This window comes from Gracilinanus agilis, chromosome 1 (genome assembly GCF_016433145.1).
Source record: "Gracilinanus agilis isolate LMUSP501 chromosome 1, AgileGrace, whole genome shotgun sequence".
NCBI classification, from domain to species: domain Eukaryota; kingdom Metazoa; phylum Chordata; class Mammalia; order Didelphimorphia; family Didelphidae; genus Gracilinanus; species Gracilinanus agilis.
Window position 1 is genome coordinate 535,935,003 of NC_058130.1, and position 24,236 is coordinate 535,959,238.

The following is a 24,236-nucleotide window of genomic DNA, read 5'->3' on the forward strand; positions in this document are numbered from 1 at the left end:
GGGTTGGTGATTGAACCTCTGTATCCTGATGACTCTCTTTAAAATGTGTAATCCTCATTCCAATAAATCCGGGACTGGCAACAGACTGCAGCTACTTGTTCCTATGATGGAAAGTACCATATCACAGATGCCATTTACATGAAACAATGTCTGTGCTCTGGAAGCCCTCATGGATCCAAATTAAGGATGAATGATAACACAATGGGAAAAAATCACCATGGATAATGGCACTCTTCAGATTGTCAGACCCATTTTAACCAGGGTCACATCACTTTTGGGGGGAACTGCTGAATCTGTGGACGCCCCGAAATAATCACTTAGAGATATGACTCAATGGAGAATGATGTGAAGGCTGACTATATCCTTTAACAGAAGTGTCAGACATGTGGTCCATGAGCCTCATACAGTCTACAACACTTCTGAGCATGGTCTGAACCAGATTAAAATGTACTTGAAAAATATTTAACAAAACAAATAAAAATACAATAAAATATAGTTAATTAAATGGTCATTGTATAACTCACAAGGATTATCCCCACTGACCTGGAGATTACACCCTATTATTTGGAAAGAAAAACTATGGTAACTTAAGCTTTCTTATGGGTGGGATAGCCAGGACCCCAAGACTGGGCGTACCTAACAAGGCAGGGGACAAATAATCAGGACAGGGAACAGTAGCAGGAAATAGGAGGAAACTCATAAAAAGAAGAGATTGTTAGAATCATGTAGTTCTGACCTCAGATGAGGTTCGAACTTGATCACTGTATATCAGGGGCAGCATACAACTTTCCAAGAAGCCTGAATTACTCATATCCTGGAAATTTCACATGTATCAAAAGGGAGAGCAAATAAAATACCCTAGCTGATGGGTACTAGTAAGAGTGTGTCAAATATTCTAAGGGTAGCCAGCATTAGAGTATCATGCATATAAAACTGGAAGCAACCTCAAAATCTGTCTGGTTTAACCTCCTCATTTCACAGATAAGGAAACCGAGACCAAGGGAATGATAATATAATAAGCTTTATTCTAGGTCACATAGGTAATAAGAGTTAGGGTCTGGATTTGAAGAGCAGCCCTCTGATTCAAGTCATCCCCTCTTCCAAGTCTTTTAACCTTTTCCACCTTATAAATCAAATGGTTAATTACTATATTAAAAAATCTGTATGACATTTTCGAATTAGTTTGCAAAGTAGAGGGCAACTGGGGAGAGTTCCTATCTTCTTTTTTGATTAAGATGAGACTAACCTGTGCAAGTACAGCTAGGTGATATAGTGGATAGAGGTGCTGGGTCTGAAGTCAAGAAGATTAATCTTTCTGAGTTCAAATCTGGTCTTAGATACTTACTAACTGTGTGCCCTGGGCAAGTCACTTAACCCTATTTACCTCAGTTCTCTCATCTATACAATGAGCTGGAAAAGAAAATGGCAAACCACTTCAGTTTCTTAGCCAAAAAAAAAAAAACCCAAATGGGGTCACAAAGAGTCAGGCATGACTGAAACAAGAAAAAATCTAATTAAAGTAAGACTACTCAAATTGATTTTGCTTAGTTAGATATTCCTGGTTTCCTTAAACCTGTGGAATATTGGACCCAATATTACCTTCTGATCATGCTTCAATGTTTTGGCTATTAAATTAAGAACACTATAAAATTTAGGAGTCCTAAGTTTAGGGAATTTCTTAATATTCCTTTAAAAATTGTCCTCATGTAAAAATATTAGGAACACAGTGATATATAATGGAAGAGGGTTAGGTTTAAAATAATATGTCATATAGTTTCAAATCCTGGATTTTCTATATAGCTGCAGGTGAGACACTTTGCTTCCTAGGACCTCAGTTACCTCATCTATAAAATGTGAGTGTTGGCCTAGATGACCTTTAAGGTGTCTTTCAACTCTAAATCTATGATCCTAGGAAATGTCTTCCCTACTAGCTCTGCTTTCGAAAGTAACTTCAGTTAAGGGTTCTGATCTCTGCTTTCCTCTGTATGTAACTCATGTATTTTTGCATTTGAATGGCTTTGGTCCACATAGTAATTTTAATTTCTAAAATGTTGGATTCTTGGGCTCATAGACCAATCATATGGGAAAGCGTTTCTGAAATAATCTGATTTGTCATTGGAGAGAAGAAAGAACTGATGTCCTAAGAAAAAAAGGTCATAGAGCTAATTAGTGATTGAACTGGGATGAGAATTCAGATTTCCTCATTTCTCATTGAGTACTCTTTTCACTGTACCCAAAGGCTTCTTGAGGTTTAATTAGCCCTATGCCTAGACGCTTGAGTACTCTAAAGAGCTGACACAACTTTTGAATGCCTCCCCAGATCACAGAATCATCCATCTAGAGCTGGAAGACACCTAAGAGGTAATCTGGCTCAACCCCCTCATTTTACAGATGAGGAAAATGATGATCTTTATGAGTTGCTATGCTTAAAAATATCATCACCATTTAGCCAAACATTTGATGATCACATTCTCTAAAGTTGGCGAGGCTGACCCTCAAATAGTGGCCATTAATCTCCCAGGTGATATTTAAAGTCTTTCCAATAATCTGCACCCTGATAACAGCCTTTGAGAACCCAGTCTCCTGTGTACCATGAGGAAAAATCTGAAGAGGAGATCTAGGTGGCAACTAAGAAAACTTTTGATAATGAAGTATTTAGTACATTCTACATAAAGGCATAATTTTAGCTTGTATTTTATATCTTTGAATTTGGCTGCTTAGTGAAAAGAGAAATAGAATGAAATAGTAAATAGAGAATTTCCTGGGGGCCAAGAAGATCTATTTTCAAATCTTACCTCTAAAAATTATTGACTATGAGATTTTGGGTAAGAAGCCAGACCTCTCAGTGAGCACTCAAAGCAAGTCTCTATGGCTATAAATTACAGTGGAAATACCAACCTGCTCTTTCATTGATCTATTACTATGTAGACTCAAGGCACCATTTTAAGGCATACCAATTCACACAAGGTTTGTGTATATTTGTGTGTATGTGTAAGTAAAATGAAAGTCTATTGTCTTCCCTACTGCCTCTTATGATAAAGCTATAAGGCTGGTTTAGCTAATGAGGGTGATTTAGAAAATTAGATTTAAGGTGAGAGCACCTTAAATCTTTGGTCCTAGGATCATGCAAAAAAAAAATGAAAAATGTCCCTAGAGAAACAGATGATGTCATTAAAATAAGAATTGCTATTCTAAGCTTGGTTTTGCTTTTCATAAATTCAGGCAAAATATAGTATAAAGCTCAGCAAGATTAAATGATTTGCTTTTGTCACAATTTTTTTTTCTGCCACATGGGAAGTCATTGGGTGTTGCTAACAATGTGCAATGCAGTAATGAGAAACTATACAGAATACAAGGGGAGAAAATGCTTCAGTGAATCACCCAACACAAACAGAACAAAGTGACTTTTGTAAAATGGTTTCAATTTCAGTTACATCCTGAAAACCCGCCTGCCCAGCCAAACTCAGTCATTGGAAAGCTGTTTGACTTGGACTTGGCGACTGGAATATTCTGGTTACCCAGTGAATGAAAGATAATTAAAAATAAGCACAATTAAATGTGTTTGTGAAAATTGGCATTCCTCAGATAACACTGACCCATCTACAGATACAACCTAAGCAAGTGATTACTTAAAAAAAAAAACAACTGAAACCAAAATTTACTTTTAATGATGAATTGGAAAAAAAAAACTCATATAATTCAAACTAAAGATTTAAATGCCCATGATGATCTCATAGCATAAAGTATTTAGCTAAACATTTGCAAAAATATGAAATTTTTCATATATTCAGCATGAAAAGAAATGTGGTAGGCCTTGGGAGAAGGTAAAATAAAAATAACCTATGATCACAAGAAGTATATAGTCTAGTTTTGATAAAAGAGATATGAAATATATAATAACTATACTATAGGAAAATTTTAATAATAACACATTACAACTAATACACTAATTTTGTAATGTAAGTAGAATGGATATCAACACCCCAAATTTATAGATGAGAAACTAAAATTCAAAGAGTTAAAGTGTTTTGGCAAGGTCATGACATGATATAGAAGCCAAAGTGTTAAATGGACTGGGCTATTAGGTTGACAAGCTCTTACACAGATATTAAGTATACCTAACATGGACTGGTATTTATCTGGAGTTTTTGAAATATAATCAAAAGAATATTAAACTTAAAATAACAAGAAAAGGAGACAATTGTGGAAATATATTTACTAAACTAGACTCCATTGAGATTAGCTAGTGTAAGTAGAAGAATAGCAATAGATATGCCCAGAAAAGTTATAGGAAACAAAATTCAAGAAAGAAACTAAAAATATAATGCATACTCTCATATGTCTGTACACAAATGCACAATGTATAGATAAGACATAAGGTCAAATGGAAAACATAATACAAGGAGGTAAATTTCATATCATGAGTTTTTACTGAAATTCTGTATGATGGGATCCATTACTGGATCATAAATCTAAGAAGATGCACACATTCAAATCAAATAGGAAAGGAGGGTGAAAAAAGATTTGCATAGTATAATAAATACACTCACAAGGATATCTGGGACTGAGATGAGGAAGTATGGTAGAGAACATTTGGATGAAGTTGAACGAAGACAGAATGAAGACATTTTAATCAAAATATAATACAGAACACTTGGGCAGAGAGAAAAAGAATATGGCAAGTTCAGGACACATTATGACTCAGGAATAGAGGCATGATATAGTCATAAAGGAAGAATTCATTTATTTGAACATATGCTGGAGCCCTCTGTCTACTAAAAAGCAAGCCAGTAAATACTTTTATGCCATACCTTAATGATAATTTCATTCTTCAAAAGGTGGAAGAGCCAAAACATAAGTGCCAAGTTTAACATTTTTCTTATAACAAAAGACCTAGCTTCCTAAGAATTGATGGGGGCTTTGGGAGAAATAATCAAGCCACTCTGAAATTTATAATAGATGAAGAGAGGAAAGTATCATAGCCTTATACCCCAGGCCCAAAGAAGTAGGGAAAACATATTTCAAAGTGTTTAGAGAAATCCCATTGATTATTGATTCTTTTAATTATTATATTTACATCCTTATAACCTGGCTTAGCTCCTTCCTTAATTTGAACTTGTTTTATCACGCACATAGTACTTTCTTTCATCTCCTTTCCCATTTATTTCCCTATTGGGTAAGTTACATTTCTATATGCAATTGAATATGTGTATATGCATATATACACATACATATTACACATACACACAAACATATATATGTATATAAACAAACGCATACATGTATATTTTTTTGTATGCATTCTAACTTCTTTGAACCAATTCTGATGTGAGGGTCAAGTACTGCCTGTCCAACCCACTCTGACATTTTCTCCTCCATTGTAAAACATCGTCTTTTAAGGCCTCTTTTATATGAGAAAAAGTTTCACATTTTACCTCTCCCTTCCTCCTTCCCTTAATGCATCACTCTTTATCATACATTTATTTTTTTAGCAATCATCCCAACACAATCAGTTCACATCCATGCCCTCTGTCTTTGTGAATTTCTTTTAACTGCCCTGATAAGGATAAAGTGCTTAGGAGTTACATGCATTATCTTTTCATATAGGAATGTAAACAATCTACTTTATGGAGTCCTATATGATTTCTCTTTCAAATTTTATCTTTTTTGGGAGGGGGGGCTTTTCTTGAGTCTTGTCAAATGAATGCCAAATTTTTTATTCAGCTATGGTCTTTTCATGAAGAATTCCCCTGAAGGATTTCCTCTGAAGGATTATATTCAGTTTTGCTAAGTAAGATATTCTTGGTTGCAATCCTAGCTCCTTTGCCTCATAGAATATCATGCTCCAAGATCCTTACTCCTCTAACATGGAAACTGCTAAATTTCATGTGACCCTGACTGTGGCTCCATGATATCTGATTGTTTCTTTCTGGCTACATGAAGTATTTTCTTTTAGACCTGGAAACTCTGAAATTTGGCTACAGTATTTCTGGGAATTTTCACTTTGAGATTTCTTTCAGGGAGTGATTTCCTTCAACTTCTATTTTACCCTTTAGATATAAGAGAGGGCAGTTTTGCTTAATAATTTCTTGAAATATGATATCTAGGCTCTTTCTTTTATCAGGGCTTTCAACTAGTCCAATACTTATTTTTTAAACCCTTGCCTTCTGTCTTATAATCTATACTGAGTTTTGGTTCTAAGGTAGAAGAGTGGTATGGGCGAGGCCACTAGGCAAATAGGGTTAAGTGACTTGCCCAGGCCACACAACTAGGAAGTGACTGAAGTTAGATTTGATCCCAGGACCTTAAGTCAGTCTCCAGGACTGTCACTCTATCCCCTGAGCCACCTATCTGCCCCAGGGTGAATTATATCTGTCCCTGATCTATTTTCCAGGTCAGTTGTTTTAATATGTTTTTCCATTTTTCACTCTTTTACCTTTGTTTTATCATTTCTCAATTCTTATTGAAGTCATTAGTTTCCAATACCAACTGCTAATTTTTGAAGAATTATTTTCTTCAATGAAATTTTGTAACTTTTTTCTATTTGGCCAATTTTGCTTTTTAAGACATGATTTTCTCCATTTTTTGCCTTTTTTTTTATCAAACTGCTCATTCTCTTTTTATAATTTTCTTGTATTTATTTTTTCCAAATATTCCTCCACAACTCATCTCTTTCCTTAATTCTTCAAGGAATTATTTTGTGTTTGGGTCCAAATAGCATTTTTTAAAAGCTTTTTGATAGGGGTTTTCACATTTGTGTCTTCTGAATTTGTCTTGGTCCTTGGTGTTCATTCATTTTTCTAGCCCATTATTTTTTGTTAAACTTTATGTTAAAGTTGAGTTTAGCTCCCCTAGCGGTGGGGAGGAACTATTCCAAGCTTCAGGCTTTTCTATCTGGCTATTTAAGTTTTGAATGTTTGCCAGTTTTTGATGCTTCCAAGGTGATGTGATATTGCTAGAGTTATGGTCATAACTCTCCTGATCTGCACTATGGTCTTTACCCTGGAAGAAACCTTGGTTCTCTGCAGTCTCAAGTGCTAGAATTCCTCTTTGGTATTGTGACCAGGACCCCTACTCCCTTGTGACCAGGTGCTAGTGCTTTTCTCTACCTTGGAATTGTGACTATATAGGAAATAGAACTTCCGGTCAGCACCAGTTATAACCAGTACCAGCAAAGAGTCCCCAGAATTTTCTGATTATTTTTCCAACCCTCTTACCATCTTTGGGCTAAGAGTCCCTGAAACTGCTGCTGTTGCTATATTTATGATTTTTAAACAGAGCTCCACACAAGTGCCACAGACTTCTGATGACCTCTTAAGTTCTCCTCTGCAGAAAAAATCTCCCATCCCTACTTTTTATCAGCTTTGACACACCAAAATTTGATTTGAGACATTACTTTAAAGTTGTTTGGAGAGGAATATTGGGAGAGTTTAGCTGAGTGGCTGGCCCTAATCCTTCTCTTGGCTCTGCCCCTGTCAAATGCTTTAAAAAATAGAAGAAGCCATTATCAAAGGCATTCCCTATGATCTACCAGTCTTGTAATAACACACTGTCAGAACTGTTCTACATATCTTTTTTTTTATAAAGACATGTGGATTTTTTGTGATCAATATTTTCTAGCTATTCACTGACACTGTTAATACATTCTAGATTTTCACAGGATAGGAAGTCAAATTCTTTGGCCTATATTAAAGAGTATATAAAAGGCTAGAAAAATTTTCTGATCACTTTCTACTTCATAACATATTTATTTGTATACATATCATATCAACCTTATTTCAGGGATATCCTCTTTTTTTGCTGATCAAAATAAGTATATTTATTAAATGCTTTAACCCAGTGATGGGCAAACTATAGCCCATGGACCAGATGTGGCCCCCTGAAATTTTCTATCCACCTTGCGACATTATTCCTAATCTGACAAATACAATGAGTAGGATACAATACAATGAAACTTTGAAAGAGTTGCCTTAGAAACAGACTGAGAGATGAACATTTCCTCTCCTTTGGCCCCCTCTTAAAGTTTGCCCATCACTGCACCCATTCAGTCATAGCTTTTCTGAAAAAAATCTAGAGGCAAATAACTCTTTGACCTAGGTTTTTAGGAACACATTCACAGAAAACTATTATTTTAAAATTCATATATTTTGTTACTGAACTCCTTTTTCCTAATGCTATTTCCTTCTTTTTTTAACATTCAATAATTTTTTTATTTTTTCTAGCTTTTATGTCAATACAATTTAATATTTATTTTCTATATTTTATAATCCATGTTCTCTCTCTCCTTCCCATTTTTCCCCCTTCCCAAGAAGCCAAGGTGATATGATAAACATTATACATATAGTATCACATAATACATATTTCTATGTTCATTATGTTGTGAAAGAAGACACATATTGCTTATACTAGATAAAAATTCATGTAGGAAATAAAGTAAAAAATGTTTAAATTTGTAGTTGGACTCCATCTGTTCTTTCTATGGTGGTGGACATCCTTTTTTGTCATGAGTTCCCTGAATTGTCTTGGATCCTTTCCTTGTTGATGATATTTAAGTCATTCAGATTTGATCATCATATACTATCATTGTTACTGTATGCAACATTCTCCTGGTCCTGCCTGCTTCACTTTGCATAAATTCGTATGTCTTTCCAGGTTTTTTGTGATCATCTTGTCTGTCATTTCTTATGGAACAATAGTATCGTCCACAGCTCATTTTCAGCCATTCCCCAATTGATGGACATTCCTTCAGTTTCCAGTTGTTTGACACCACAAAAAGAGCCACTATAAACAGTTTTGTACAGGTAGGTTCTTTTACCCTATCATTATTCTCTTTGCAATTCAGACCTGGTACTGGTATTTCTGGGTCAAAGAGTATACACAGTTTTATAATCCTTTGGGCATGATTCCAGATTGCTCTCCAGAATGGTTGGATCAGTTTGAAACTCTATCAGCAGGGTATTAGTGTCCTGACAATAATACTTGAGGTATAAGACATATGTATTTTTCATCTTGTTCACTTACGTCAAGCACAGAGCCCACACATGGTAGGCAGAGGTATTTAATGAATTGAATTATGAATTATGTCTTTGCTTGGGATCCTTTTGATGCTTCTGCATAGGCTTCTTTTTCTTCCTCAGTTCTAGTTGGTTTTCTGCATAATATTGGTCACGACTAGTGTAGGAGTGGTCAATAACTTCTTCGATTTACAACCCTACTCATAATTTGTTTTGGCTATGTTGCTGGTTAGTTAGATGTGGTTTTTAAAGGTGAGTGGAAGCAATTAGTCTTGATCCTCAGTCTTCTGAATAAAAATTAGGTTCTTTTTAAAATCAACCATGCTACTGCTCATACTTACTCCCATAATTTATTTTAAAACAAAATTTTCAGGTACCATGATATAATTCAAAGAGAAATTAACTTGAAGTTAGGAGGATTTGAATTTGATTCCTGCCTTTGATTACTAGCTATATGACCATGTGCAAGTCATTTAATGTCTGAGCTTCAGTTGTTTTATCTATAAAATGGCACTAGTAATAGCACCTTCCCTGGCAGGTTTGATGTGACATCCAAATGAGTAAAGTATTATGTAAGCTTTAGAGCAAAATATTAATTTTAGCTACTGTCAATATCTTCAACCCAACATGAAACTGTATTTAATAGCAATGTCAACTATTAGGACAATTTTCATTCTAGCTTCATTTCTCTCCCCTTACATAAAAGTCCAACACTCCATAAAATAATATGTATGGATATAAAGGTACATTGTGGAGCAAGTACAGTTCCAGAGAATGATATACCAACAGTGTCCGTTTAATCACTTTATATTTGATGTTGCTGAAACTTTAGAGGAATGCAGGATTCTATGTAAGGTCTAATGATTGAGTTCTAATAGAAGACAGTCCTGAATCTTGGGAGTCAGGAAAAATATGTAGTTCTCTTTCTAATCTTACCTAGTTCTATGTCTTTAGACTAATTGGTTAACATGCTGTGCATGGATTTCCTTATCTCTCAGATAAGGATAATAATTGTTCTCCTCAAGCCATAGGAGTGTTTTGAGAATTTAATAAGATAATGGTCATAGAATAATTTTGCAATTTTAAAATTGCTCATAATATAAATATGATGACATCTCCAGACAGTGAATTTCCAGTTAATAAATGTTTGAATTTAAATAGACATTCATCATTTTTCTCTAGAAATGAAGGATTTAATGGGGAAACCTCTTTTGTAGACTATTCCTTTGAGAAAGCAGCTTTGCCCCTTAAATCTCTTCAAGATCCCTCATTATAATAAAAGTTCTTTACTCATATAGTCAACCACTTAGAGTAAAAAAAATTACATTCACACTAAGAGAGTGAAGAATATCAGTGTGCAAATAATACTTAAAAATAGAATCTTCTTTATATCTTTTAGATAATTTTGAATTAAAACAAAATAATTTAAAAAGACTCCCCACTTTTCATGAGGATTTTTGATTAGTCATAGCCACAGGGGGAAAATAGCCTTTTTAAAAAAATCTTTATTGTTATCTTAAAGTGTTTAACTTTCTCCTGTTTGTACATTTTGTAGATTGAATATGTTAACTTCTGGGTTCCTTTTAAGTAATGAATTCTTCCCCTTTCCTTATTGTCTATTCATTTATTCATTTCATTTATTTATTTGTGTTTGTTTGGTGCCCAGATTCAGCTTTTCAGGGTATGCTTTTATTTGAACCAATAAGCCTTTTTTCCCCATTTCATTTCCAAATCACAGGATTATGTTGTTCTGATTAATTGCCTTTGGAGTGCAAAAGCTTTTTGTTAAATTTGATACTTGAAAAAATGTTGTTTGATGTAAAAAATCTTGAAGTTTGACTAGGGTATGCCTTGGTGAATTAAATTTGAGGTTTCTTTCTGTTAATGTTATATGAATACTCTCATTGTTCACATTGACATCTGGTTCCAAATTATCTGAGCAATTTTTCTAAGCAACTTTTTGAAGTATTGCATATGAATTTTCACTTATTGTGATTTTATGGAAGACATGTAAACCTTTGATTATCTCTTTGTATCTTCTCCATATTTTTGTTGTAGAGTTCTCATGTTCTTTCAATCATCATTTGGTTTTGTTCTATTACTTTTCCTTCTTCCTCTGTCTTTTTTGTATTTCAATAATATGGATTCTTTTTTTTTCCCAGTATATCTATGTGATGGGTGTCTCCTTAGTTCTAAAACTTGTACTTCCTTTTTAGACTTGCTGATATCTTCCTTAAAAGCCTTAATATGTTTTTTTAAATATTTCTCTAATTATTTTATATTTCCTATGAATAATTCTCTTTATTCACAGTAATTATTACACTATCATTTCCCTGGGCCTTGAAGATCTAAAATCTTCCTTGGGAATTTTTTCCCCCACTTGATTTCCTTTGTTACAAAGTTTTGCTTATTGGGATGACCTTTCCCCTAAATTATCTTTGGTCATTTCTTCTCCTCAGTAAGCTTTTCCATGCCAGCATTAGGTTTTCTTTTGATTTCTTCTATGATGATTTTGTGATCAATCTTCTTTCCACCAATCTTTTCTCTTCAGGGTTGCCATACCCTTCACCCAGCTGCTACAACCCATTCTTTTTTTCCTCTCAGACCACTATATTGAATAAGATCTGTAGTCCAAAGAGGTGAAGGTGACTATAGGTGTGCTGCTACAGAAAGACTGAGTTATCACTGTATTTGGACCTTCCCATCTTTCCTTTTCTCACTCTTTTGGCTTCACCTGACTCTTTGAGACTAACTTTTTTCAGTCTCTAAGTTACCTTAGGAAGAGAAGTCTATAATGAAGGAATTGGAGGATTTTCCTCTAGAATTCTGTTTAGAGGAAAGTGAAAAGTCTTTACAACTGAATCTCTTCCACTTTTCTCTCCCTCTTTGTATTCTAATAACAGCAAATAATTGTTCCCTTCTCTACATTCTTCTTCTCTTACTTCCACTCTTACTCACTACTGATCCCTTTCCATCTCTCAACTTGAGCCTGTTCTGATTCAATCAGATGCAAACTGACCTATTGTGGGATCTGACTAGAATAATAACAACATAGATCCAAATGGTATTGATTAAAAACTTTGCTGCCCCAGATATATAAGCCAGTCTTTGGCCATGTGGATGAATGCTATGGCTAGAAAGAGAGAAGGGAATGTGACAGAACCAGTTTGATGAGTTTGTCTTCACACATTCTAATTTTGTTGAGTTCTTTCAATTTTCCTTATTTTTTTATTGTTATTCCTGCATTTCAGGTTTGTGCTACTTATTAAGAGTAGTTGGGATGCAGGGTTTTTGCCTGGGCTTCCTTTCACCCTTCCATCTTCTAGGTTTGTTGATCATTTTCATTCTGACAGCAATATAAGTTTTAGGTCTGGAACTTAATTGCCTCTAGAAGAGAGCACATTGTCAATATACGTGATTTAGTCCCTTGTCTCCATATGGTTTCCAAGCACTGGGTTAGAAGGCTTTATAAAGAGCATCTGTTCTTTCTTTGGCTCTTCCCTTCTGTCTCAGATTGTACACATTCCTATAGAAGAAGACTTTGATGATTTGAGACTACTCAGGATGGATAAAGGTGTTTTTTTCCAATATAAAATATTATTATTGAGGTTTAGTTTTTAAGCCTTAGTGTTCTGGGCAAGATTGGAACTTTTGATGCCTGGAGTTTCTGTTAGCTTAATTCAGGGTGAGCCCACCTGTTATTTTTGGCTGTTTTAGTTAGACCATCTGCTGTCCAGATAATAAAAAGTTCTACCATGGAAGAGGATTGTCTCTTCCTCTTTTATCAATAATGTATTGTCTCCCTAAATCTTCAGATCATTGCAAAAGACAATAGCTAGTCATTCTCTAACTTAAAAGAAAAAATTCCTTTAATCTCTTTTAATCAAAAAGGACTAGTAAGGCGATAAAACATGGGAAAAACACTAAAGTAATGCGTACCCACTCCTTTACTTTGTTCTTATCATTCAGTCTTTTTTAGTCATATCCAACTCATTGTGACTCTATTTGGGGTTTTCTTGGCAAAGGTACTGGTTTGCCATTTCCTTTTTCAGGTTATTTTACAGATGAGAAAACTGAGACAAATAGGATTAAGCAACTTGCCTGGGGTCACACAGCCAGAAGATATTTTGGACAGGATTTGAACTCGGGTCTTCTGGACTCTGAGCCTGGCACTCTAGCGACTCTAGGAACTAGTTACCCTCAAAGTGTCTTCTCCCTTCTCAAAATTTCTAATGCATTTTTTGGATCTTTGTGTATATATCTTTATTTTTATCTCTTTGCTTGGCTACTGAATATTATATTCAACTGTGTATGTAACATTCCCAGCAGACTGCAAATTGCTTGAGAACTAGTGATGTGTCATTTCATCTTTTTATCTCCAGATCTAGTAGGTGCTAAATAATTGCTTTAGGCACTGTTACTCTACTCCAAATTGATATGCATTTATGAGAAGGTTTTCTCTATAATCACATTGGAGAAGAGAAATGTAGCCATCAAAGGAATAACTCCTCAGTTTCCTCATCTATAAAATGAAAGAGTTGGACAAGGTGGTCTCAAAATAATTTCTATGCTCATGTTTGATACGCAAGAGACTGTGGAGCCTCTGACTCCAGATTAAAAACTTTAAAAGAATACTACCTATTTCTCTCCTGGAGGACATGGTAGCACATAGTGTGTTTCTAAGAATTTTTTTGATCAGGCAGAAATATTTTTTTTTCTTCCACCCTACCCCCAAAGGACATTCTTCCCCAGCAATGTATAAAGAATAAATTTTTTTCACTCTATCTCCAAAATGTAATCTCTTATGAAACAGGTTAGAAAGATTCTGAAGTACATAAAAGGAGTGATTTAATTCAGGTTCTTTTGTGCTGAAAATAACAATTGAACTATTTCCAACATACTGACCTCGGCAGAGATATTTACTGCGCCATGATGAAGATTGATGATACTCCGATAAATAAGGAAAGTGCCTGAACACTCATAGCTCAGAAATCCTGATAGCCCTGGAGGAGTAATCCAGGTAACTCAACTCAGTGAAACAAGAGAACAAAAGGACACTGGTCTCTGATGAGATTTATCTTAACTTTGAGAACATGGATTGTGTATCAAGTATTGGTTTATTTTTTGCCAATAGTCTTTCAATGCAGTGGCATTATTGCTATTCTACCAGCCCTAAAGCTATAGAAGCATGCCCAGAGAAAAATCAAGGACAGTGTAGTAAATTAAAGGGTCATATAAAGAAGGCTGTGAAATGTTAGCAGCTAATTCTCTGGGATTTGCCGCATGATATCTCAACATTGCACCTAAGAGGATAGTGATTAAAGTAGAACAAAATGTCAGCAGTCATCCCATCGCTTTGTTTGTGCTCAGGGCATAGAATCTGCATCAAATTGCCTGGTATACAGAGAACCTAAACTGCTACACAGTGAGGCAGGGTCCCAAGAAGAGAAACAAATCCAATTCCATAGGTAAAAACTGACAGAATGGTATGAAGATATTTTCTTTCTTTGTTTTTGTTTTTGTTTTCATTTTGACTAAACTGTGCAGGCAGCTTGGATTTCTTTTTTTGATGTTCTGTGGCCATCAGTTTTTGCCATGACTAGTTCATATTCTTATTGTTTCTTAAATTCTAACTCTATTCAGCTTTAAGGTCTATCTTTCTCTCCCTCTCTCTCCCTCTCTCTCTCTCTTTTCGTCTCTCTTCATCTCTCTCTCATTCTCTCCCTCTCTATCTCGATCTCCCTCTCTCCCTCTCTTTCTATCTCTCTCCCTCTTTCTCCCTCTCTTATTCTTCCTCTCTCCATCTCTCTCTCACTCTGTCCCTCCATCTCCCTCTCCCTCTCTCTTTTCCTCTGTTTCAATCTCTTATCCTCCCTCTCTCTCCATCTCTTTCCCCTCCCTCTCTCCCCCCTCTCTCTCTCCCCTCTCTTTCTCTCCCTCTCCCTATCCCTCTCTCTCCATCTCTCTCTCACTCTGTCTCCTCTGTCTCTCTGTCTCTGTCTCTTTCTATCTCTTTCCCTCTATCCCTCTCTTATTCTCCCTCTCTCTCCATCTCTCTGTTTCTCTTTCTTTCCCTCTTTATATCTCTCTCTCACTCTCCCTCCCTCTCTCTCTCACTCTGTCTCTCCCTCTCTCTCTTCCTCTGTTTCAGTCTCTTATTCTCCTCCCTCTCTCTCCATCTTTCTCTTTCTTTCCTTCTCTCTTCTCTTTCCTTCTTTCTCCTTGACCCCACTTTTTCTGTATAGAGAAAGAATTGGCAATCCTTCCAAAGAATTATATTATTTTACAGCTGGAAATTACAGTTTATAAGTGAAGAAACCAAAGCCTAGAGAGGCAAATGGACTTGCACAAGGTCACAAGGCTTATTTGATTTCTTCTAAATTCACAATTCATTGGTCCATAGCCTCCATTTAGTTTAGGATAATCTAGAGTTTTATTTGAAGGAAAATCTCATAGAATCTGAAATATGAGATTTTTCTCTCATCTTTTAGTACAATAAATGGAAAAGGTTAGACTACCCCTTGAATTCCTAGAGAAGTAGGATACTTCTACCCATACCTTATTCAAAGGTCTAGGATGCTTGAGTGGGGACTGTCATGTCATCAATCAACTAACATGCATTTACTGAGTCCCTACTATGTGTCAGGCACATAACTAAGTACTGAATTCAAATTTATATGATTCATTTTGTGTCCTTCCCCTTTCCCAGCCCTTCTGGGATTGATAGGCAATTCAATATGGGTTGTACATGTATTATCAAGCAAAACATATTTCCATATTATTCATTTTTGTAAGTGAATAATCTTATAAAACCAAACCCTTCATCATATACATAGTATTCACTTCAGAAATATATATCCCAGCCACCCCATACTTGTCAACCTGTGCAACTCTCAACATGTCTGACTATAAATTACCAATAAATCCTTCAGCAACCTATAAATGATCCTTTTACACTGGAGTAGGGGTAAGAGGAGATCAAGTATTCTATCACTGATTACAGGGTAAAGTATGTATTTCTACCAGGCAGAAACAATCTTGTGGATTGCTACTAAGGAAATTATCAAGTTTTTCTGACATAATCCTGCAAAAGTCACTAGTCTAAATAATTTTACCCAACATAGGGGCTACCCCACCAGTTTTCCATTTACATTATCAGCAAAATGACTCTCTAGTATGTATCATTATTCCTTTTTTCTTAATGTATTTTTTTACTTTTATTTTTCTTGTTTTTTTAAAGAACTTGGTTAACATGAAAAAATGCTTTCTTTAATTTCATATATTTAATGAATATCATATTTCTTTTTTAAAAATATTTTCATTCAGCCCCTTCTTCCATTCCCCACACCACAGAAGGCATCACCCAACAAAATAAACAGATTATGTCTTTTATGTTTCCACTTCTCAGTTCATTCTCTGTAAGTGAACATTCACAAATTATTCTTCAAATATTCAACCAGTAGGCTGTATATACTGTTCTCTTAGTTCCATTCATTTCAGTTTTCATAATATCTTTCTAAGGAAGTAGTAATAGACTGGGCATTTGCTGTGATCTAGAGCCACTTTTCAAAGATTCCAGGACCCAGATAGTCTTCTATGTGCTGAGGATATTCATATATGTAGTTTTTAATCTAATTTTTCCATGAGAGATCCGACCTACTCAGGCCACCATGTGGCTCTCATTTGAATGGCTCAGAATTCCACATATTCTCTGAAATAGTCTATCTCAATTGATGATTAAGTCAGAGGTACAATACATTTCTTAACTATTGTATTAAAGCTCTTTAACTTAAATTGCCTACAGCTTTTCTTTTCATTTAATCCAGTTTTTTTTAATAAGAACAGAAAGAGTCAATTAAATGAAATTGTTGCCCCTCATGTGCAGAGCAATCCATTCCTTAGCCACTTTTTTTCTTGGTGGATATTCAAGCACATGAGTTCAGAATTTGGATAGAAAAAGGATGGGGTTTTTGTGACTCATATGGGGAAGGAGTATTTACCAGAAACTTTATAGTCATTTAATAGGATATATCATTACATATTTTGTTTTCAAACACATTAGGAGAATTAACAACTGTGATAACAACTGATACTAATTTGGAAATCATGTGTCAGTGTCTGTACCTTTTTCTAGTGCCTCATTGTGATATGGAAGTGACCCTGGGCTCTGAAAGGCTATGCCAGAGGAACACAAGCTCTGTGAAGGTCTGGAAGCTGGAAAAGCTTCCATATGGCTCAGCAATGGACAGTGCATCTGCTGTCTGAGTATCACCCTAGGGCAGAGAGGTTCATCACCAGAGGCTTGGACACAAGGTGATAAAGGTTTTTGGTTATTGCAATTCCCTGTGGAAGACAAGGTGCCAATTAGATTTCTGGTATGCGCTAATAGTGATAATCAATCATCCTGTGGTAACTGAGAAAAGATGGTTTCTATAAGCAATGGGAATGTTTTCAACTATCTGCCAAGCAGATCCCTCAACATTTTTTAGGCAATTCCCCCTTTCTGGCGTGAATTTTATCATGATTTCACTTTTTCTCTCTTCTGTGGAGCCATGCAATCAGTGAACATGTTTCAATCCTCTCCCTACTAAACCGAAGCAATTCAAGTGTGGTCTTAATTGAAAGAGAATTTTATATAAGAGTAAGGGGACATGGACCAGATCATTTCACATCTTTCCCTAGAAAAAGATACCAGTCATGCTCTCCAATGTTAGGGCCCAAGGTATTCCTTCTCAAAGGGTGGGTCATGGGGGCTGTTAAGTGTTCTGCAAATTGTATGTAACATGCTTGAAGTCTTATGTACATGTGCAAATCTTTTTTAGTTTTTCCATATAATGTTAAATTTGATGCTATATTTTGAGAACCAAGAGGTCAAGGTCTCCTCACTTATTATTATTATCCCTTAAAACAATACTTTCCATGTTTCACCAGCGGGTGGGAATTGAGTTATTAAACTCAACTTAAACTTGTAAGCTGTGTCTTTGTTCTTGTCTTGGATCCTTTCATACGTGGAAATACTAAAGGATTTTTTTCCCTTACCTAACCTGTTCATTACCTATTTATCCATGGGGGTGATAGCATTTGGGCCCTAATTCTCAGCTCATATAATCACAAAAAAGGATGCAGAAAGGTAGCATCTATTGTCATTATCCCTAAGAAGGGCATCCGTGTCTTCTATTCTGAGAAGGCAAATTCAGTCCTGGGTTGTCATTGTGTTGGCCAAGTATATGTCAGTAATTGAGTTGGGTATTTTGGAAGGAAAGCTAGTAAGGAAGCCACATGGCACTCTTTATGGGCATGCTGTTACCCAAGTGGTTTTCCCTGTAAGTGTAAATATGTGTTCCCTTATGTTGTGTGTTATTGTGTGAAGTTCTGTGCACTAAGATCTGCTGTGAGCTGCCCGAGGTCTTATGTATACAACATGCCAGTAATGACCATGCATGAGCACAGCAACAGCTGTTTCCTTGACAGGAACTTCCAAGCCTTCCCATATTATACAGATTATGCTTGTGCCAGAAGCTCTGGGCCTCTGGCAGAGAGTGGTCACAAGATCCTGAAATGAAGAGTCACAATAAACGAATACAGTATTTGCTTTGCCTCGTATGACCAAAGTCAATAAATATGTCCTTTTCTTGAGCTCTGTTCTCCCTACTGCTTGTTCCATTTTCCCTAGGGAAATGCTTCCTATAATAACTCCACGCTACCCATTTATAATCCAGCTATCTCTTCATTTAAAACTTAACTTAAAATATAGCTTCTCTGGGAAATAATTTATGATGAACTCTACCCTATTCTGATTCTTCTATTCCCTTCTATAATTCGAATGGATCTATGGTCCCACAGATATAGATTTCTCCTCTACTATAGCGTGTCTCATCCATCCCATACTAACCTCTCCTGCTAGAATCTGGTTTATATTGTCCCAAAAGTTCACTAAAAGAACTCCATCCAATGTACCAAGAACCTTCCACATTTTCTTTTAAAATCTCTAGGATACCAGTGGGGCACAAATTGTCTGTCAACTATCCCTTCCTCTTGTCACACAACAAGCATATAAATTTCTCTAATGACATGCTTGACTTTTTAAATAAAATTTTGGTTGCAATGTGTTGAGAGCTGTTATTACATGCTATGCCTATTTCCATCACCCTCTAGGTGACACTCATTGTCAATTCTTCAATGTTCACAGTGTCCCTTATCGGGCAGTCATGCAACAACACAAAAATATTACCATATTAAACATAAGACTCTGTTTCAAGAAGTTGGAGATTATTAAAAATATTCCACTGTTTCCCAAAAGCGATCCAATGTATTATCAATTCTGATTCTAACTCATCATTCATACAATGATCTCATTCAAGATACATATTCTGACAGATGATCTCTGCATTTATCAAGACATCATAGCTTGGATAATGGATATTTTTCATCTGTTTGGTTTTTATGGACTCTTTTGAGATTATATACATCTTATATAAAAGGTTCACCACCATATTTCTATGTTTAACACCATCATTGTCAACTCATTGTGCTCAGTGAATGTCTATTTGGCAATGTGTTGTGGATAGTGTCATATATACAATTTTTAAAAATTATGTCTCTGTGTTGTTTCTTCAACTGGACTATAGGCACCCAAAGGAAGAAACCATGTAATTCATAACATCTAGCATAAGGCATAGTATAGGGGGCAGCTGGGTAGCTCAGTGGATTGAGAGCCAGGTCTATAGATTGTAGGTCCTTGGTTCAAATCTGGCCTCAGACACTTCCTACTGTGTGACCCTGGGCAAGTCACTTAACCCCCATTGCCTAGCCCTTACCACTTTTCCACCTTGAGAAATACCCAGTATTGATTCCAAGATGGAAGGTAAGGGTTTAAAAAAATAAAATAAGGCATAGCATAATTTATTACATGAAGAAGAGTAGTGTATTACACAAAGAAGGAACCTAGCAAATATGGTGGACTGCCTGGCTAATAACCCATAAAAACATATAGGTAAAAAAATTAACGACAACAACAGCAACAACGAAAAGAAGAAAAATCATTTTACCTCACTGGAGGCAGCAATTTAAATGAAGTTAATACAATAACTACAATTCCTAAGCATCCTGGCTACTTTACTTGCCAACAGCAAGCAAGCATATCTAAGTATTGCCTCTTCCCTCTAACTTTCTCCAGACTCACTCTCCTAAGGCAGAGATTTCCCCTAAGGTCTATACAGCCTGAATGTGAAGCTGTTGAGGCATAATTTAAGACAGGTTGGGGAGAAGATTTACCTTTTTTTTAAAATCCCTTTTAAGTTTGTTTAGCAGGATGTGGGGAAAGGGGATTTGTTTTGGAAATTTTTTCTCCCTCCCAGCACCTGGTAATTTTGATGATATGCTCATTTTGCTTCAGGTTACAGCTATCTCAGTTCTTTTATGGAGCCAAAACTCATTTTATAGAATGAAAATAACTGTGCCAATCTGGAGTTTCAACTCTGCCTCATGCCCAGGTGGTGGCATCAACTCTCAGTGTCTCAGTATCTTTCTGCCTGTTAAAAATATCCTCTTAACACATAAGATTCTAATATAAACTCCACGAGTTAGTTTCCTGTTTGACAATATAACCCATTACATACTGATTTCTTGCTGTGCATTGTTATGATAGATGGCAAAGAAACCTCTTCCATTTCTTCTAGATGCATATTAAAGAACATTCTTGACCTCCTTGACTCTAAGGCATCTCTAGGCACTTTGGACCCCTAGATTCTAATATTCAATGGTCAAAAGAATTTAAGAGTTGCTAGGGAGTCTCAAAGAATGCCTTAGATAGTTTTATCTTCCTGCATACTTGTTGCCTATGTGATATAATTAGTCATGAAGATTTTCCCTGCTGTGTAACTATGATAATCATAAGTAATGATTGGAAAAATGTACTCTTGTCTCTCATTCAATGTCAACTTGTACACATAACACTGAAGTGTTTTATAATGAATCAAATTCTTGCTACCTTTTTTAAAAAATGAAACTGTAACCAGGTATATTAAATATTAAAAAGACAAACAAAAACAGAGACAAAAAATAAATTCTTGAAGGTGGGCATATTTAATCAGAGCACCTTGAGAGAAATACCTATAGCATATGCAAGATATGGGTACTAGCTGATGTTAAAATTATTAGAGAAAGAAGAGGGATCATGAGGTTGGTAAGATGCTGAAGAAGAGAAGTTAACTTGATTATAAGAGAATTAAAACTCCCAAGAGGCAATGTGCTGCATATGATAGACTGTCATATAACCTCTTAAATACAAATTTTAACTGTCTATTGAAGCATTTTATTTCTACCAGAATTAATTTCTGATTTTATGATTTCCACAAAAGTCCTACTCTGATGCCTCACTATGACACAGAGGTGACCTTGAGCTCTTGAAGATGTGCCAATCTCAGGCTGATCCTACTCAACTGAAAAAAAAACCTATCTATCACCTAATGATGGCACTTCTGACTTCTTTGAGCCTGGCATATAGTAGGTGCTTAATAAATGATTGTTGGATGATTGGTTTAGGAAGTGAATAAAGAAGAACTTCATCTTAATTAGGAGGAAACTGCATAGGTGATTTAGCAGCTTTTAGAATTGTGAATAGGCCAATAATGAATCAGGGGTAATGAAATTCATAAAATGTAGGAGAAATTGGGGAAAATTTGAATTATTTTCAGGTCCATATTCTACTTCAAATTCCTATTGAAGAATTTAATTCTATTGAAGAATATTTGAAAAAAAGAAGCAGAACTAAGAAGACCACAAGGAGAAGAAAAATAAGAAGTCTGAAAAAAAGGTAGTTGACAAGGCTAGGAAAGTAAAAAGTAAACAAAACTTATTGGTAGGATGTATCAGTAGGTAAGGAAAATTGGCAAAATGAATAAGAAGTTATTATGGAGGCAGGTGTTATTAGACTGCAACAATCTTAATAAGGTAGATACTTAAAAATTCACAAAGACTAGGTTTAAAATATGGGATAAAAATATCAATGTATATGGAGAGCAAGGTAAATTTCTTCAATGACATGTTGAATGTTGAACCTTTTAATATTTTTCAGATTATGACATACATAGATATTTCTCTAAAATTAATTTCATTTGTCTTCGTATTGCATAATCTGGAACATATACATTTTATCCATCTCTCTATCTGAAACAAAGAAACAAGCATATATCTTGATTAGGGAATGACGTGATTAGATCTATGTTTAGGAAAATCCTTTTGGTAGCTATGTGGAGAATGGCTTGAAGTGATGAGACCTGAAGCAGAGAAACCAGTTGGGATACCATTGAAATAATCATGGTGAGAGGTGATTAGTGCCTAAACTAGAGTGATGACTGTGTGAATTGAGAGAAAGAGACAGATGTGAGAGCTGTAGAGGTAGAAAAAAGTGAGATTAATAGCTGATTGAACCTGTGGATTAAGGGTAGGAGAAAGTGAGAATTCAAAGATGATGCCAAGGTGCTGAAAATCTAGGTGACTAAAGGGATAGTCAGAACCCTTTGACTATTAACAGGGCATTTTAGAGGAGGAATGGGCTTGAAGAAAAGATAATATAATGTTATTTGCAATCTAGATCAAAATCCATTCATGGCTGCTTTGTGATTTGTGATTTTGTTACTCAGTCTCTGGGATGTGGGAGAATCTCTCACTACTCACTGCCCAGAAAGGCAGTCTATCCTGTGAAGGCTGTCTGTTGTAGCCACTGAGGTTATTTTAAGGATAGAAAGTGGGAGAGGGATTTTTTGCAATGGCACCCATGAAGCTTCTATGGGTAACTGTTAGCATAGGTTTCGGCTGTTAGGAGGGAACTTACTCAGCAGGGGGACAGGGTGGAGTGTTGGAGGAAAAAAACTGGTGTGGCTATGTTAGAGAAAACACTCAAGATTGTCTATCACATGGACTCTGAGAATGGGAATATAATATGAGCTGTCTTTGTCCCCTCAATTAGTTGGATTGCACACCCCTTAAAAATCAGACTTTATACCCATTTGGAGTAACACCACTGTCCCTCACTTTGAAGACTACTACTTCAGAGAATGTCTTTTTTTTTCTTAAGCCTTGTTTCTGTTTTATTATTAAGAAACCAGATAATAATAATAATAATTTGTTTCCTTAGTTCTTTAATTTATATATACACTTTCAAAAGTATTTACTCCTGATACGTGAATTCTGGTATCACAAATTGCTTCCAGGGAGGCAAATTATAGGTACAAAGTATAGTTGCAATATACCAGTGATCAGTATTACTTTGAAATGTCTCCTCTTTATTCTTATTACAACTATCTAGCTCAGACCTCCAATATAATTCACATGGATTTTTGGAGTGGCAACTTAATAGGTCATGCCAGTCTCTGCTCTCTTCTCATTCTAAGCCATCCTTCACACAGCTGCAAGCTTCATTAACTTTCCCCCTAAACCTGCATCTTAACTTTACTATCTCTTGATGTCACTATAATCACCAAGGAACTCAGACTAGAAATCCCATGTCTGAGACTTCTCTTCACCACCTCCACAATCCAATCACTTGCATAGTCCTGTCAATTCTGCCATTCTTTTCTGTATATATAACTATCACTTTAGTTCAGGAGCTCATTACCTCTTGCCTAAACTATTGGAATAATATCCTAAATAATCTCCTTTCCTCCAGTCTTTTTCCTCACCAAACCAACCTTCATGCAGTTATTAATTTAATCTTCCTAATCCACATGTCTAATCGTGTCACTTTTAAAGACCCTGAAGGTTCCCTGTTGCCTCTAAGACAAAATATAAATTCTTTAAACTGGCATGTAAGGTTCTTCAGAGGCTGACTCTGATCTATCTTTCCAGACTTAGTCCATAGTATTCCCTCTCATAATGTCTACTTTTAACCAAACTAGATGAGTAGCTGTTTTGAGATTGTATTCTGTTTGTACCTATCTCTGTGGATTCACATGGACTATCATCCTACATTCTGTCCTCATTTTTGCATGTTAGAATCCTTTGTTCAAGGCCCATATCAGCCACCAAACCCTCCATGAATTTTTGCTTAAACAAACAAAAGGTGATTTCTCCCTCCTCAATTTTATGATAAGATCTCTTCTTCATCTCTATAAAATTCAGTTTGTTTCACACTTATTTGCAGGTCATATCCTCTTCTGTTTGATTTTAAGTTCCTTGAGGTAACGGACTTTGTTTTTTATTCTAGTTCAGTGCTTTATGCAT